The 18,113-nt window shown below is 38.0% G+C and overlaps 1 long non-coding RNA gene across 2 annotated transcripts in view; it reads left to right on the top strand.

Annotated features, from left to right (window-relative positions):
- Positions 1 to 15,891, top strand: part of LOC146763784 (uncharacterized) — a 30,548-nt gene extending 14,657 nt beyond the window's left edge. Inside the window, exons 3-6 of one of the 2 annotated variants that reach the window (XR_014951541.1) lie at positions 538 to 765; positions 4,891 to 4,929; positions 6,228 to 8,223; positions 12,161 to 15,891. This is a non-coding gene — a long non-coding RNA (uncharacterized LOC146763784). Of the gene's footprint in view, positions 1 to 537; positions 8,224 to 12,160 lie in introns of both variants that reach the window. The other variant, XR_014951540.1, reaches the window with a different exon arrangement.
- The last annotated feature ends 2,222 nt before the right edge of the window (positions 15,892 to 18,113 follow it).

Here is an 18,113-nt window from a genome sequence, read left to right as displayed (position 1 = left end):
GAGCTGATTTAGGAATCTTGATTTTGGTTCTAGGGAGGTAATTTGTGCTGTCATACCTCAGTCCAGTAATACATTTAAGCACACCTTTGCTCTAAGCAGAGCTGTCTGGAGCACTTGCCCATTTGTTTGAGTCTGTAGCTTTTATTTCTCTTTCTCTTAAACAATTTGCAGCTGCTTGTCTCAAAGCATTGTGCTCTAATATGAACAAGAGGCTCTTCCAGGCTCTCTTAACCTCTTCTTGGATGCACACTGCCAACAAGAATAAAATTTTCACTGAAGATAATTGGAGAAAAACTTAATAATCACTGTAGGTTTTAAAATACTCAACGGTCACTTGGTTCTCATGCAACAACACAGCTACTGGGTAAAAATCTAATAAAAAGCTACTCAATAGAAATGCATCAAATTAAATCCAAAGACACCAATTTACTGCCTAATTCCCAAGGCACTCACAACAAGTTTTTAAAAACTGCTAGTTAAAAATATAAAATGATGGATTTATGTCTTTTCTCCATTCTTCTCTCTCCCTGGTCACAGCCAACTGATGGTCACACATGACATCCTGTGAGCTTGTCCTGACCATTTCTCAGCTGAAGGTGGGGTGAAGTGGTGAAGATTATCCTGCATGCTTGGCAGCCAGCTTGGAGATTGCTGTTTGCAAGAGAAGGGAATGTGCCAGCTTTTGCAGATCTGTACTTGCAGGAGAAGACCTAGACCTGTAAGGCAGCACCCTACCATCTGGCTCCTGGCTGGCACCCAGACGTTGTGAGTAATCCTCCAGTGAGGAAGACATTACAGCTGAAGGGAGCGATCTCTCATTCCTCAAGCCCCCAGCAAAAACCCCAAATGAGCCTCTGTTTCTGTAGGTAGAATTAGGTGCTCACCAGGTACATGGCACTTTCAAGATCTGTCCTTCAGAGAATTTTGAGGAGCACCAGTATCACATCTGCTTAGGTAGAATGGGAGAACTTCCTCTCATATGAAGGAATTAGGATTGCAGATTTCCCAGCTACTCTCAGCTTTTTGGACCCTTAGCTGATTTCCAACCTGACCTGGATGTAAAAGGCATGTACTCATTCCTCCTTGGCACCAGGTTGACAGCACAGAAGTGTAGACAGCTATGCTAAGTCCAAGAAGCTGGGAAACCCAGGTTTCTGGTGCTCACCAGCAATGTCACCTTGGTGTTTTGTGGGCTAGGATCAGGGCAGGCTCAGCAGTGGCCATGGTGTCCCCACATCACACACAGCCAAGCCCAACACCCATAAGGGACATGGGGCAAACCTAAGGGCTCTGGGCTCCAAAGGTGAGCAAGCAGTTCGGCCATGCCAGCGCTCATCCTTATGCCTGCAGCAGAACTCTTTTCCAACATATTCTTCATTCCACTGACAGTCCTCTGAATCACCATGTCTTTTCTCTGCTTTCCCCTCACTTGTACTCACATCTGGCTTGCTTACGTATTTTAAAAGATGGAAAAAGTTCAAAGTTTTCTGCCTACAGATGTTTTGGGACACTCCTGCCTTTGCCATCTTCATTGGGCAAGGCACACAGTGCAGCAGGAATAAAAATACAATTTTTTTTTCTTGATCTTTATACTAATAGTTTCATACTAAATGGCAGAAATAATTTCAAAATATCAGGAAAGCAATTAAAAGAAAAAAACAAACTTGACACTTAATAAATAATTTAACACCTCACCCTAGCACAACTTGCAGTGTGTTTCAGTCACGTTACGGATGTACACTCATCAGTTTTTCTGGTGCTTTGCATAAATTTCATTAGTATGAACAGAGTAATATTAAAACACACACATAGACACAATTTTCTGGTTTTTCAGTTCATTATGAAATACTTACCTCTGGGCAGATGACTAATATGCTATTAAATTTCACTATCCTTAAGTTGTGTCATAGCCAAAAAAAGGGTGCAGTCACTCATAATCTTTATTAAATGAGCTGAATACACCCACTCAGGGAAAATGCTGTTGTATGACTTTAGCAGCAGCATTAACATGTTTTTAGGACATTCAGCTCCATGTTGTGGAGCTACAATAATAAATCCATGGTGAAAACTAGGGGAAATTCCCTGCCTGTTCTGAGTAGTTTGGGAGGCATTACCCAGAAGGTTTAAATTCCTGCTTAGCAGAAGGAAAACTTTGCCCCATGTTGTATTGTGAAACTATGGAGTTTATGTTTCTGGGGATACAGTGAACTATTTGAGTGGGGCAATATAATTCTGAAGAAAGTTTTAGTTTCACCTGTTTTGTGAAACAGGTTCATTTAAAATGGTAATCTTCTTATGGATTAATCTTTAGCAGAATAGACATTGAACTTGAATGGTTTCTTATTGATTTTATTATTGATTCTGTCTAGAATCAATAGAAGTAGACATCAATTCCTGTTTTTTACTTTTAAACTGAGGAAGGAAAACATGCAACCACTATAAATCATAAATAGGAAATCCAAATGGCTTATATAACACAAAAATATGTCACAACCTTTTATGAATATAATTTAGGCCAGAACTTGCCTATTTTCAAGGTTGAATAGAAAACACTTTACCAGCCATTAAAAAGTTTCTATAAATATTAGCTGGATTAAGCTAGTAACTTCAACTGGAAAGGAGTTTTCTCTGGTAACTTGCAGTGAAGAAATTTCCTTGTCAATATACATTCTTTAGAAGTTGCCCTTAGTCTACCCTTCCTAGAGCTAGTCCTATTGAATGTTGCATGAATTATTCAAAGCCATTTAGAAGAACAACGCAAATCTATTTGCTCATACAGGAGATTTGGGATATGTTCTTGTAGTAGCTGGCAGTGACCATACTGGAAATGAATTCACCTTATGAACAAGCCTGATTCAGTGTCTTGTTATGAATAAAGAATAATCTGTTTTCTTGTATTTATGAATATATTTTTGCTTGAGTAAGAAAATTATTTTTAAGTTAAAAAAGAGGTATTCAGAAAGCTATTTCTAATATTTATCTTTTTTTTTTCTCTTTCCAATCTTGCACTTTTTGAAATTAATTTGAAATATTTTAGACTTTTTTTTTGTAATTAAAAGGTTTATTGTTCTCTCATTGGGTCATATGCCAGAGATAATGTTGTAAATTCTAGGGCTTTTATTAAATTCTATTTATTCTAATAATTCCAGTAATATGTCAACTCTAGTGATTCTAAGAAATATCTATTGCAGCAAAAGAACAATATGAAAGCTAAATTTTAACTCTTTTCAAGAAAGAAAAAGCAAAATTATTTTAATAACTTCATAAATAAGAACTCTTTCCTTTACCCCTACTTATTGGTACATTGTATTACAGTAAAAGTACTTGAACTGATGGAATAAAAGAACATGAACAGCATCAACAAAGGAACAAGTATCAGGATGATAATGAATCAAGAGCCTTGTTAAAAATTGCTCTTCAAGATGCATATTTATGGTGAATGCCTTGATGACTTTTATCCTTAGCCTTATGGTGATGTGTAATTAATCCTTAATTTTCTGTGCAGCAGCATTTTTCGTCTCATTTCTTGGCCATAAATTGTCTAAGGTTGATCTTTAAAGAACTTTTAAAGTGTCTAAATGTTTAATGAGGAAGATAAGGAAATATGACTGTGACTAGAATTCTACTGAGAAAAAGATTAGACTGCCAAAACTATTTTAATAATGAAAGGCAAAACCATCATCTTTGTCTCATTATGCTTGTCACAACAGTAAAAGTTCATACCATGTTACTATTTTAGTTTATTTTTCTGTTTTTCTAGAAATTGCAACTTCATTCAAAAGAGATGCAATCAAAACAAAACAAAAAATCAAAACAAAAAAAAAACACTAAACCCCTCCAAAAATCACCCCAAACACTATGTGAATCAAAACAAAGTTAATATTTCAGACCCTTTTTTGTGAAAATCACTTGGTCTTAAGGGTTCTTAGTAAACGTAAGTGATTAAAAATTAGAGTCCTATGAGTAACAGTTATTTCATAATGTCAGGCTAAATACAAAGACAAGAGAGCAATCGTACAGTTGCAGAGTTCTCCTTAAAGTAGCAAACCAGCAACTCATAAACACATTAGAAAAAATATGAATAATTTAGATGTCAAGCTGACACCTACTGGACTAGCTTTCCTACCTCTTAAAATTCCTAAGTCTGTACAGGTCTTATAGTATGATTCAGGTCTCATAATTTAATGAAACAAACGTAATCAGAGGCATTAATTAAATAACAATTCTGTTAAAGAGATAATTAAAAATGACAAATTTAAGACCTACTTTCTTTTTCTCTACCATTCTATGAGAAGTTCTACAAAGGTGTAATTTGTTAATTAAATCTTGTGATCCAAATCAATGTTTCAGGCATGTTTGTTGCATGGTGTTTTGCTCTTCTTGAAGAAATCATTGAAATTTCCATGAGAATTGAGGATGTACCTCCTTTTTATTACTTTTTCAATCTATCTTCTCATTTAAGAGGTTGATAATGTCTTTTTCTGTACTGTCTTAAAAAGGAATGGACTAAAAGCAGGAAAGACGTAGAATTTGGAGTATATAGAGATTGGGTTTGCTTAAAATTGTCTATTTGAGAGATTCTTTCAGGAGTAAGCTGGTCTTTAGTTTAAGTACCACAAAGTACTTAACTGTACTTTCATTTTTGTCCCTGTTCATGGAAGGACAAAAACACATATTCTATGTGAAGGGTGTATTTCTGCAATTTTGCACAACTACTTAAATTTTGGTTTCCTCCCTTTTCCTCCTTTCTTTTATGTACCAAATAATGTCTTAAAAATTAGTGAAGACTCTGTTTAGGTGTTTCTACTGCTTCTTCCTGATGTAGATAATTTCTGCAACCATGTAAAGAATGAAATATTATTTTGTCTTGCATGCTGCTGTGAATGGAAGTGACTACTGTCTATCTTTGAGAAGCTTCATCATCAAAAGGTTAGATGATAACTTGATTTGTTAAAAAATACATAATGTATTTAACATATTTTCATAGATGGATAGAGTTTTTCCTTCAAAACTGCAAATAAGGCTGACTGCAGTGCATCATTCTTAATGATAAAGGAAATTACAAATAGAAGTCATCTATTCTCATAAAAAATCCCACCATCTTATTTTTATACTGTTTTTAAGGGGTATACTTAAAATTTCTGGTTTATTCAAGAAGGTTTTCTAGTTTACTCAATAACAGATCTAGATTTCTTGCTTGAAGTGCATAAGTTTCCTGTGGTCAATTCACTGCTTTTCTGTTTGTCTCTTTAACTTTGGGTTTTTTTCATGTTTCTAGCACTATTGTCACTACAGAAATCTAACAGGTCTGATATGACATGTCTTTATGACACCTCTGGGATACTAAGAGGGGGGAAAAATCAATTGGACTCTCATTTGACTAAAGTTGAATCATTATTACGGAATTTTTTTACTAATTGCCCAAACCCATTTTTCCAGCTGCTGTTTCCCATTTGGCAAATGGAAAAGATAAGAACAAGTGGCATAGAGACTGCAGTTTCTGTACCTTCCCAGAAACTTTCTCTTTGTTTTAGTACCTTGTATTAATACTTAATATTCTGATTTGTGATTGACTACTTGTACACTCTATTATTTTGAGAAATTGCTTTGGTAGCCACAATTTGAGATTAGCACATCCTAAGAAATGTGACTAGCAATTCAGTTGTAGTTATTTAGCTTCAAGTTGGTAGCAGTGTGTTAACCATTTTCTAGCAGTAGGACTTCAATTCCATGTGAGGAAGGTTCTGTGGATTTTCCAGTTTTCGGAAAAGTTTTCCAGAGACAATACTACCATGGGCTGCAGATACTCAAGGTGGACAGATATTGAACCTTGCAGCAGTTTGGGTGCCATGCTTATTTTCATGTGCTGCCCCGTAACTCTGAGACATTTAGCATCTACCCATTACAACTTTGCTCAGCCAGTGTTATTGGGGAGTAGTTAAAAATCACCATTTTTGTACCTGTGTTTTTGTGTACTGTGGTTACTCCTCTCTGACTGCTCTAACATGTCTTGGTGGCATCAGTAATCCCCTGAAAGTTGGGAGTAATGGGATAACGATGCCTGGAGATGCCTCTTCTCTGCGCCTACTCTCCTGGCAGTCTACACAGGTGGCTGTCAAGATGAATTAAGCATACCCATAAACTAGAAACCCCTGAAACTGAAATATCTTCCAGCTGGCATTCTGACTGCTTTACAGCTTTGCATTCTCTTTATGCTTCTTACCTAGATGTAAAGACATAGAAAAAACTCACTGACTTCATATCTCAATGTCTCCATTACTTTTACAAGAAGACACAAAAACATATTACAATAATGGAAAATTCCAAGAACTTAGAGTCATGACAGAATGGTAAGTATACATGGTCTCTGCATGGGATAAACCACTTAAGTATCCATTTGTAAAATTTTCTTATCTAAAACTGTTTAAGCATGGAAAAAATCTATCCCAACTATCTCTGAAATTTCTGGGGTTAATATGAGGGTGGCAAGATTTACAGTATCAAACCATCTCCTGTTTTGTATGAACAGTGATAAACTCCTAAGTACAACTGGAGCACAACCTTTATTAGACATGACCTGACCAGGCTTGTTCTTCTATTGTAGCTCAAGATTAAAGCATTTGTTGCAACATTTTTTAAAGTAATCCTCTCTCTGGCTGACTCATAACAGCTGTTAAATAACTAGATATTTAGCTTAAGATGAACTGAACCTATAAATTTAAAAGTGATATAATAACCAACCCCTTTATGCATAGCAAAATGCTTCTGGCATCATTTGAATGCTTCATGCTGATGTCACTATCTCCATTTGATTGAACTGATATAATACCACAGTTGACGAAAGATGATACCAATGGTGATTATGTATTTTTGATGCACTATGGAGGAGGAAAGTCACCACATAGGAGCGAGAGGCACCATGTGGTGGGAGATGGAAAAGCTGACAGAATGTTTTTGAAATGTCCAAAAGATTGTTCAGAGTTTGTTGCTAAATGTTTCATGGCAACACATGCAAAAAGCACACATGTTGTTTTCCCATATTTTCTTCACCCCCTTTGCCAGTTATCGGGTGGTCTCTCTTTTCTCCAACAGAGCTGTCCATGAAATCATAGCTTTGTTACTAATAAAATGGTGGTATATGCACCTTTTGTTTTCCCTGCCCTCTTAGGGGTTCTGATTTGTCAGAAACTTCTTAACAGTAATACTACCTGGTGCTCCTGCAGAAGCTCATTCTTTCTTGACCATAGTGCCTTGGAAGTGTTGACTTTTTCTGATGGGAGAGGCTGACACGTAGAGAAGTAAAGTGACTCATGTAGGGCAGATTCAGTCTTTTAATTCATAGCTCCCTGCTAACTTACATAATAACGAAACCTCATACATTTTTTTCCCCAATGAAGAGAGAATATGCATATAGAGGCATTTATTAAAACAAAACTATGTAAAAACTCAACCAGATGAAAAAAAAGCTTTCCTTCCATCTTGTTGACAAAAGTAACTTGTTTCCTTTTCACATATTCTTTTGATTTAATTTCCACTGGTCCTAAGGTCTCCTTTAACCTTTGCAGTAATATTTGAAAATACATAATCTACTGTTGGAATTAAATTTAGCAGGTGAGAGGAGTTTTTTCTATGTGCACAGGTTTCATGAAGACTGAAGTAAAATAACAATTTTAAAGATCACAGGCACATTCCTGAAACCTTTTAAAAAGACACTCATCTTTAAGCCTGTAAAGTGCCTTAGGACTTGAAGGTTAATGATTTGACTAATGTGTTGTTTCAGTGCAGACCTGAATTCATGAGATAATAATTCATATCCAGGAGTGAAAATGCTCAGTTTTGTTCTTCCCACAGTAAACATGAGAGCACCAGCGTTTGTGGGCACCAGTGGCTTCAGGACCTGTAATTTCCTTCTCTTTTGAGCTACATTTGTATTGTTGGAAAGTCTAAGAGTCTACACTATACTCTGTGCAAACATGGAGTAAAATAACATCTTTTTTGAGACCTGATAGAGCACAATAAGGCAGTAACACAGATGTCATGACACTAATGTGAGCCAACTGATAGTAAATCTCACTCATAATTTGTTGTTTTCCTTGGAGTGTAAGGGACAACCAGAGAGAAAGTCCAAAGATGTTCACCTGGAAATGAGGTGGAGGAAATTCTGGCACTGTGAACTACTCTGCAGTATCAATCACCATATTGATAAGAGAGAAGTAGAGACTGGTATGTGAAAAAACCTTGATAGTGACAAGAAGTCACCTATATTCAGTAAGAAAGACAGGGAAAGAAATAAGGGGTACGGTATTACAAAGACTGAAGTCATCTAAGCTCAAATATTAGAACATAATATTTTGCAGCAGCAAAGCAGGAATGGAAAGGGCTGGTCTAAACTCCTGCTTGCAAGTCATAGATGATAATGTTGTGATGAATGTGCAGGATTTTAAAAGTTGAAGAAATCAAATGTATTGTTTGGAATAGCTACATCCCTGAGAAAGAGAAAACAGACAAAGAAGTGAAAGAGATGATCAGTATTACAGAGTGTCTGTGAAGCAGGTAAGCATAAAGGACGGAAAGTAGGGAAAGTCTGCCAAAACAGAGGCTCAAACCCTTCCAAAGAGATGTGACAAGACCTTTTTTTTTTTTTTTTGGCAAATAAAATTGGCCTAGAATAGTCTGTGGTTGCCTTGTTTCTTTCATGTAGCCATATCTTTTTTTAACTTCAATGATTAAATAGAAATATCTCATATAACATTAAAAAAAATTTGCAAACCTCTATCAGGTCAAGTCAATTTATATTCCTCTATCAGCTAATCAGACATAGTAATTTTTTTATTAATTTGAAGAGTGTATTAAGTAAACCAATACAAGAACCCAGTATCAAGTGATCAGTGATATTTTTGCCAGAGAAAAATTAACCTGAATGTTACTGGAAGCAAAACCACTTAACAAAAGACATGGTCAAAATGGTAGTGGGGATGGAGAATTACATTCTCTCTTTTTCACAGGAGGTCATGCCTGCACAGCAATGGATAGCCTCACAGGGGCATGACAATTCTCTGACCTCTCCTTCTACAGCCTCTCATTTTAGTTATGCAGGCACTACTTCTGTATATATAGTCTGGTTTCCCTCGGGAAACTGAACCAAAACCATACTGTTTCAACTGTAACAATGGTGTTAGTTCCTCTCTTTTCCCATTCCTTAATAACCTGTTATGAAATCTGAGTCAATTCAGCAAAGTTCAGAGATGTGTTTCACACAGGCAGAGGAAGGAGGCTGACATTGAGGCTACAGAGGGGGGCACCAGCCATCACTCATAGTTGTGAACAACATGCTCAAGAGACCTCCTGGCCTTGCACTGTCCTCTGCCAAAGATGAGAGCAGGGCTTCCATCAGAGCTAGAGATTTCCCCTCCTGGAAGAGGATGTGATGTGATGGGAAGGGGCAAAGGGGGTTTTTTTATGCACCACATAAAACTGGCTTTTATTAGCTGTGTTCCTCACAGGGCAACTGCTCCACAGCTGCAGTTTTATAGCTCAGGGTGAGCATCTCCAGGGGCTTTGCTTCAGGGCTATGAACAGCTCAGTGTCCATCTGTGGGGTCTTCAGTTAACTATCAGAAAAAATAAATAGCCACACAGTATCCAGCACTCCTGAAAGAGGAGCAATAGTTTTCTTACAGATTTAAGTATTCTCATCTTTCACCCTCTCCATTTGCATACCTTTATGTTCTGCCAAGTATTCCCTCTTAAACAGATACACATCTTTGTCCCAGACTTAATTCCTGTCATCATCTTTGCTTTCTCTGCAATCGTCATGCTGTTGAAATCACTAGTGAAATGTACAAAAAATGTTTGCAGTCATACACGGATTAGCTTGGCTTACAAACACACGCTTGGAAAGTGGAAATTTTCAGCTCATTAGTGCCTTCTATTTTTGCTCTATGTAGCAGCTGTGCTCATGTCATGGTTGCTTGTGTCTTTGGAAGATAGAGTGTTTTTAGATTACAGAAACACAGGAGAGACTGGTTTAGAAGTCTAAGCCAAGCTCCATGCTGATCACAACTCCTTTGGTTCAGAAAATGATGTTTGCTTCTGGCTCCTGCTCTCTCCTCCACCCTCCAGTTGGAGAATTCAGCTTTTTTACCTTGGACAAAAAGCCATGGGGAAACTGATACAACATTTTTTTTTTTCATTTAAACATAATTCTTTATTAAATTCACACAGATTTGAAAGTCTGTGTCCAGTGTCTCTTCTCAAAGCCATGCCCCCTTCACACTCACTAAACTGCATCTTGTACCTGTTTTTAATAGACACAAACTGATACACAGTTGCTGATGAGAAAGGTAAACAAAGAGAGGCAGAAGCAATGTCAGCCCATGCATGAGCCTGTAGTAGTTGTTCCTCAGACCAGAAAAACTAATACTTCCCTTTCTTCTTCAGGAAGGACTTTCTCTCAAGAGAGCCTGTAAACATTGGCAGGCAAAAAGGCAGGGAAGGAGTAAGTCACAAGCTTGAGAAGTCAGATGGTATCAGTAGAGTTTTTAGTAGACAGTAAAACAGCACAGGGCTGCATGCCTGTAGCATGTGCAGTTTTCAGAAGGGTGTCTAGCCCTTCCTATCAGATAAGAGAGTGTTAAGAAGGTCCAGGATTAGAGAACAAGAAAAGGAAAGCAATACACTTCAACTCCTGGCTCATGCCCCAGGCTATGCCCCAGGCAAGGCATGCGTTACTGGGGAACATGTGGTTTACAGGAAAAAATACCTGGAGGTGTGTGTTGTGGTTTAATATTGGCCAAACAGCAGGCACCCATGAAAGCCATTCACTCACCCTCTTCTGCTACAGTTGTACAGAGGAGAGGAAAAGAAAATAACAAAGGGCTCATGAGTTGCAATAAGTACTGTGAGAAAAACACTCTAAGGGCAAAAAAATGTTCAAATTTAAAGGTATTTATTCACTTACTACATATGATCTAAGTAATAATCACAGATAGTGGTGCTTTTAATTTTTTGTATGCAATTTTGTTAATGGCTATGTTATAAATGAAAATTGAGCCAGCGAACTTTAAAAAAAATTTAAATAAAAATTTTATTTCATCAATCAAATTCTATCTGAGACAGCCACAAAGAAAAGGACGGTGCCAGGCCCAGGATCAGCACTGGGTGGGTCACAAGTTTGACTACTCCAGCAGAGAGTCTCCCTATGTCACACACCACCCTCTTGGTACAAACAGTTTTTATAGGAAATATTCTGCCCAAGGCTGGGATTTCAACAATCCATCTTTTCTTCCCATTCAAAGTCCCACATATTCATAAAGTCTCTTTTATCTGTGTTGGGGTGGAACAATTCAGTGTCCAGTAGCGATGAACCTTCTTGTCGGAGTTACTGGAACACGGCATTCAGATGTATTAGTGTGGAGGATTTCAGAGATCCCAATCTAGAGTCCTTGCCATTCCTGTATCACCTCAAGAAACAACCCATCTGTGGGCAAGCCAATATATTAATTTGCAAATGAGGTTTTGTCAGAGACTGGTTTTCGAATATGTGGGGGCAGCTCCCAATGCCCACATGTGTGCTTCCAACAATATCAAATATTACATATACCATATTATACTGGTGCAAATTACATTCATTACACATAACAGCTACAAAAATAAAGATCACAAGAATTCAGATATAAATTGAACAAAGCATATGGCAAATGTGAAGTCATTTTATCTGATGTATGTTTTGTGAAGAGCAGACTGTCTAATAGTTTGAACACTGAAGAGAGAAACTCAGTATCAACAACATGTAGTGCTCTCTGACACAACGGAGACTACTTAACTGTTAATAGGACACCTTATATATCCAGGAGTATTGCAAATGAACATTTGCTAGGTCAAGGCTGTTATAGATAAAAATTGGTCCAGCCAAATTAAAATAAAAAATAAAAATTTTATTTAGTATCGAATTCTCTCTGAGCCAGACACAAAGAAAGAGGACAGTGCCGAGCCTGGGGTCGGCGCTGGCTGTGTGACAGGAAGGACGCCTCTCAGCAGAGGTTCTCCTGGACACACACACTACCCTCTTGGACCCAGCAGTTCCTGAGGCTAGGATTTTGGCAATCTTTCTCTTCTTTCCATTCAAAGTCCCACATATTCATAAAGTTTCTTTTCTCCAGGTCGAGGCTGAACAATCCAAGTCCAGGTGTGGATGATTTTCCCTGGTGGAATTACGAGAACCGTGGCTTTCAGATGTATCAGCTCAGAGGACTCCAGCGATCCCAGTCTAGGGTTGTTACCAGAATGATAAATGCCTAGGCGATCCTATATCACCTCATGGAACAACCCATCTCCAGGCAAGCCACATGTATGAAATTGTAAGTGAGGCTTTGTCCAAGAAACTGGTTTTAGGTGTAACAGATATGTGGGGGCAGCTCTCAGTGCTGGCATGTGTGCTTTGCAATAACAAAATATTACAAATATCAAATCATATTTCCCTAAATCAGATACAACAGTATTACATTTGCACAAATTATAATCAACATATATATCAAGGCTTTTACATATTTATCATGACATGAACTTTCACAAGCACTCAAAACCGTCAGGAGATTTTGTTCCCCTTTTTTTGTCATTGAAGTGGAGAGACCATCCCAAACATTAACGTGTCTCTTGTCTGTGAAAGGCAGAGAATGTGGGGTTTCTCATATTTTCAGCACCTTACTGCTCCATTATTATGATGAAGCCAAGGGTCAAAATTTCATGCCAAGGGTCAGAGATTTGGTTATGGGACAACTCAAACATTTGCCTTACACCATGAAACAGTCTGTGGTTAGCTTTCCTCATCTCTTCCCTCTGATCTGTGCCAGTACTAGAATAGAAAATTCATCCACATGTCCTTGAGTTTTATTGTCTCTCAGACAACAGGAAACTCATTGAAGACCACTTTGTTCCTAGAAGAACTGTACATTTGTATTAAAAACTGTACATTTGTATTTGCTATGCAGTGAACTGTGCTACAAGACCAATGTATTTGCCCCCAAACTGCTATGCCAGAAAATAGTTGGGCTAAGAGTCATTTAGTCAAAGAGCTGGGACTGTTGAAAGTTCTACTTGACAAGGAGAAAATTGTCCATGTTATTGCAAATTTTTCTTGTCTTTGTGCATCAAGTCCTTCATTATAGACTAGAGAAAACAACACACTGGTCCAGAGAAGAAGCATTTGAATATTATTTTCATGCCAGTATTTTCAATTCCTCCATCAGAACAGGTTTGTTTACTTACTTATAATTAGTTGCTAAATTTAGCATGCCACAAAACAGAACAGTTTCTGTTAATAATCTGTTTTATAATCTTCTATTATCCTTTTTGCTTCATAATTTAATTTTTTTTTTTATTTAACTCATTTAGATCTCAATTTTAAGACCACCTGAAGCATTTTAGGGAGGTGGACCTTACTACAAACTGTTTGCCCATTCTAGCATGTTGAATGTCGGTGTATGTGCTGACACAATATTAGAGGTATAATTGACAGGTGCCTCTAGGGGTGGGTGGAGGGAGCACAGGCAGAAACTTTTACAGAACTCATGCACAGGTAGCAAGATAAGCTCTGAAGGTGGGGATGCATGAGCATTCAGAGGTATTGGCCAGAAAAGGAAAAAGAGTTATTAATATGCCAGGTCTATATAATGATATTTAACAGCATGTGCAATGTGATAGTTTATGCAACTGTAATATATGAATATAATGCAAGCATGACAACAATGTTCACAGTTATGGTGTAGCACTATTAAATTCCAAGATAACTAAGAGATTATTTTGATGATGACAGTGGGTATCTACAACAGCCTTCACAGAATGCAGTAATGGAAGAGTTAGCAGTACCCTGCTATGGTTATGATTACTGCACCCAAATCCCTGGATTTTTTTGGTGTTAAGAGGTCTGCAATGCATTTGTTCCTGAGCATCCCTGTTGATGGCTTAAGGCCTCAGGATGTTGCATGCAGCCAGGGTAATCTGCTAAAGTGCACAGCCACCATAGCAGCTGATGCTCACAACCTGGTGGAAACAATGCTGGCCTCTTCTGCTGACCCCACCCTTATCATCCTTGTTTTTTCCATTTAACTGCTTAGACAACATGACCTATGGCTCTCTGGCCTTCATCCACTCCATTTTCTGGACAGATTCATCATTACTGAGTCACTTGCTGAGCTGATTCAAAAGTGACAAATCATAACATCTTCCTATTACCCTGTCTTCACCCTGCAGCTCTTCCCCAGAGGAGACCATTGCCTGACAGCACTCAGAAATCAGAGGTGATCTCTGCTTTCTTTGCTCTACACAGCCTAACCATGTCATTTTTACACTTTTTGTCCTAAGTTCTACAAATCATGTTAAATGAGCAAAAGAATAAATTTCTTCATTACAAAATCAGAAGTTTAATAGTTGCCTTACAAATACATTGGTAAGTACAGTAGAACAGAAATAAAATTTACTGTGATAAAGACAGAAAAAATAGCACAGCTTTTGCGAAACAAAGCATGTAATTTAAGCAAACAGAAGTCATGCAAAACACACCAGGATGCCAGCTTAGCTTTGCAAGGCTGACAAAGCTGAAGTTATGCAAAGCAACAATATTGCACTTACTCAAAATGAAGGTTGAGGAGCAGCCACCTAAAAAGGACACTGGACATTGAAGCCAATCCCCAGGTAACCACATAAGGCTTTCCAATAAGGAGTGCAACTATGTAAAACAAAGTAACACACATACATCAAGTAGGGAGGGATAGCCAGCAAGTGTGTCATCAGTGTGTATGGTAAAAACTCACAGCTTTGAGCATTTACCCAATGCTCAGGGCACTCAGTTAGAAGAAGGATTCTCTGTGACCAGCACACTGCAATAAAGAATGCTGCTTTCTAATACTCAAAACAGCATTAGAAAGTTTTTATCTGGCCGATTTCTGTATCAGTGTTAAGGCTTTAAGGTTAGGCTGGGACAATGATATATTAGTTTGTCACTGCAGACAATTCTAAACCTGTTTCTTATGTTAACATAAGTGAAGTTATGTTAAGGTTTTATTGTGTGTCAGTGGTACTCTCCCCTGCTGTGAGCACAAATCCCTACAGACATTGTGTTTTCTCTGCCATATTTATATAAAGATTTTTTTCTTTCTTTGAATCTTCCTGATTTCATTTGCAATTTACAAAATATGTCACCTTATGGGCTGTGTTACATAGCATGGACCATTTAAAGTGGGACAAGTTTATTTTTTGAACTAAGTATTGATAGTAAATCTGATCCTATCTAAGTGGTTGCAGAGTTGGGGCTAGCAGGGCAAAACACCCACAGCAGAGTGCATAATTCCTCAGGCTGATTTTGCCAAGAGAGGAGATGGTCATTATTGAAGGTTCTGAGAAGGAGGACTCAGGATGCAGGACCCCATCCCCGTCACTCCTTCAGGACACAACTGATTGAGTTAACGGGTACTTTTCATCTCACCCAACCAGAAGCCAATGAGGCCAAGAGCACTTCAAGCCTGATTTTGCCTGCTTTTAGGTTGTGTTTTGCACTTAATGATCTTTTCTAACAAATAAAAAAACCCACCCTTATTTGAATGGAAAATATCTTCCATATGATCTTACTAGGAGACAATTCTTGAGCAATGGTTTCCCTGTATAGGACATTTCAGCACTCACATATTCATTTTCTTGTTGTTCCAAGGTTTTGGGAATAAGTAACATTCCAACCTGTAATTAGTAATGATCCCTCTGTGAAGTTAATACAATTTCTAGAAGAGCATCTGCATATCTACTCCCTAGTAAAATATATGCCATATATTATATCTAATGCATTACATTATATAATACAATCTAATGCATTACATTGTATCATACAATATATTGTACTTACTACAATATATTGTACCATATATTGTATTGTACAATATATCGCACTTAATAAAATACATTGTATCTTTTTCCAGATGTGTGTTTGTAAAAACATTTGGAGTTTTTCTTGATAGTATTTCTAACAAAATTGTAAATAAAGAACAGTAAATTTTCCCCAAACCCTTTTTTCCCCATCCCATTTCTGCAGAAATCGAATGTTTGGTCCAGGTAGAACATGTAATTTAGCTGCTCCATGGCTCCCATCACCTTTAAGTCACATTCCCAGGGGACACTACAGCTTGCATGATTGACTCCTGCTACTGTCTAGCTGTCTTTTGAGTAATGTTATGTCTCCTAGTCCATATCACAAAAAACTCTTTTTTCCCTGGGAAGCTGACTCCAAAACATAAAATTGGTGAAGAAAGTAAGGTATCTTAACATACAGCAGAGTGGAAACTTAGGTCTATCCCAAAATATATTCTTGATTAGATTTCAAACTACACATATGCTTTAAACACTTGTTAGCTTAACAATTTGATGGAAGTAGCCATTTTTTCAGTATGAGGATTTTGAGCTTTTTTTTTTTTCTGCTTTTCAGTTACAGAGTATTGTGGCTTTACTGTGTTTTAATTACACTTGTGTAGAAATACCTCCCTACAATGATAATTTCTTCTTGGGAATGCTGGTATTTGCATATTGTTGAGTACATTCATTAATATATGTATGTGCCCAGTTTTCAGAGAAGACATTAGCAGATCATTAATCATTTCCTACATTTAGTGCTAGTTTGGTGATTGAATTTATGCCAGCCTTACAAAATGAGCTGTCACACAGCATTAGTCACTTCTTTAGCATTATGTTGGTAACAAAGGAAGTAGAACTTCTGGGAAATATCCAAAGCTCTGTTAGTGGTGGTGGCAAGCTTACACATCTTTCAAATACCTCCAGGGATGGTGACTCAACCACTTTCCCTGTTCTAGCCTGTTCAAGTGCCTGATCACCCCTAAGCACAGAGATTTTTCTTAGTATCTGACCTAAACATCTCCTGGTAAAATTTGAGGGCATTTCCTCTCATCCTATCACTTGTTACTTGGGAGAAGAGACCAGCCCTCATCTCTCTACAGCCTCCTTTCATGTGGTTGTAGAGAGAGATAAACTGTCCCCTGAGCCTCTTCTTCTCCAGGCTAAACAACTTCAGCTCCCTCAGCTGTTTCTCATAACCCTTGTGCTCTACTGACTCTTAAATCTGAATTTACTAGGTTTTTTTTTTTTAATTATATCCACTACTTTATCATTTACAAGACTCAATAACCTCAATAACTAAGCTGTAAGTAAAGTGGATAAAGTCAGCATTATACCACTACTGATCCACTTTTACCAGTTTGTAAATAGGTATCCACCAAGAATTTCAACCCTTAATCATTGTAGTCTTGCTAACAAATCTTGGTAGTAACAACCATATATCAGTGTCATGTAGGAAGACTTCCAGATCCTCCACTTTTTCTTGAGCTTTATGCATTAATATGGAGGCAGCATATATAAATTGAACATTTTGCTTGTAATAGTCTTACCATTCAATTATGATGATATTCTTCCTTCACAGTTCTCAAGCTCCATCAATGAGGTGAAATATTTTCTGCCTGGAAAAGTCATTCCAGATTTGTACACAAAAACAATCAGAGTATCAACTGGTAATTATGAAGTTAATGTTTTAAGTAAATTTACTGGGTTTGCTCTGTTTGGTTTTGATAGCGGGGGGGCTACAGAGGTATCTTCTGTAAGAAGCTGTTGGAAGTTTCTTCCATATGCCTGGAAAATCCCTGGTGGCTCCAAAGATGGGCATGCTGCTGGCCAAGGCTGGGCCAACTAGAAATTATGGTAATGCCTCTATGATAACACACTTAAGAAGAATTCAAAACCAAATGGGGTTGCAGAGTTGGAATTTTGACTAGAGAAGAGCAGAGAGAGAGCATGTGAGAAGAACAATTCTGCAGACACCAAGGTCAGTGGGGAAGGAGAGGCACTGGAGCTGAGTTCCCCTGCAGCCTGTGGTGCAGCCCATGGTGAAGCAGCTGTGCCCCTGCAGCCACTGGGGATTCACATGGATGCAGAGATCCTGCAGCCCATGGAGGTGCCCATGCTGGAGCAGGTGGATGCCTGGAGGAAGCTGAGATCCAGTGGGAGACCTGATGGAGAGAGGGGCCCTGCCCCCAGGCTGGAGCAGCCTGTCCTTGGAGGACTGCA

The sequence above is a fragment of the Lonchura striata genome, chromosome Z, assembly GCF_050655825.1.
Source record: "Lonchura striata isolate lonStrDom1 chromosome Z, ASM5065582v1, whole genome shotgun sequence".
Lineage (NCBI taxonomy): Eukaryota > Metazoa > Chordata > Aves > Passeriformes > Estrildidae > Lonchura > Lonchura striata.
This window is presented reverse-complemented; position numbering and strand designations above follow the sequence as displayed.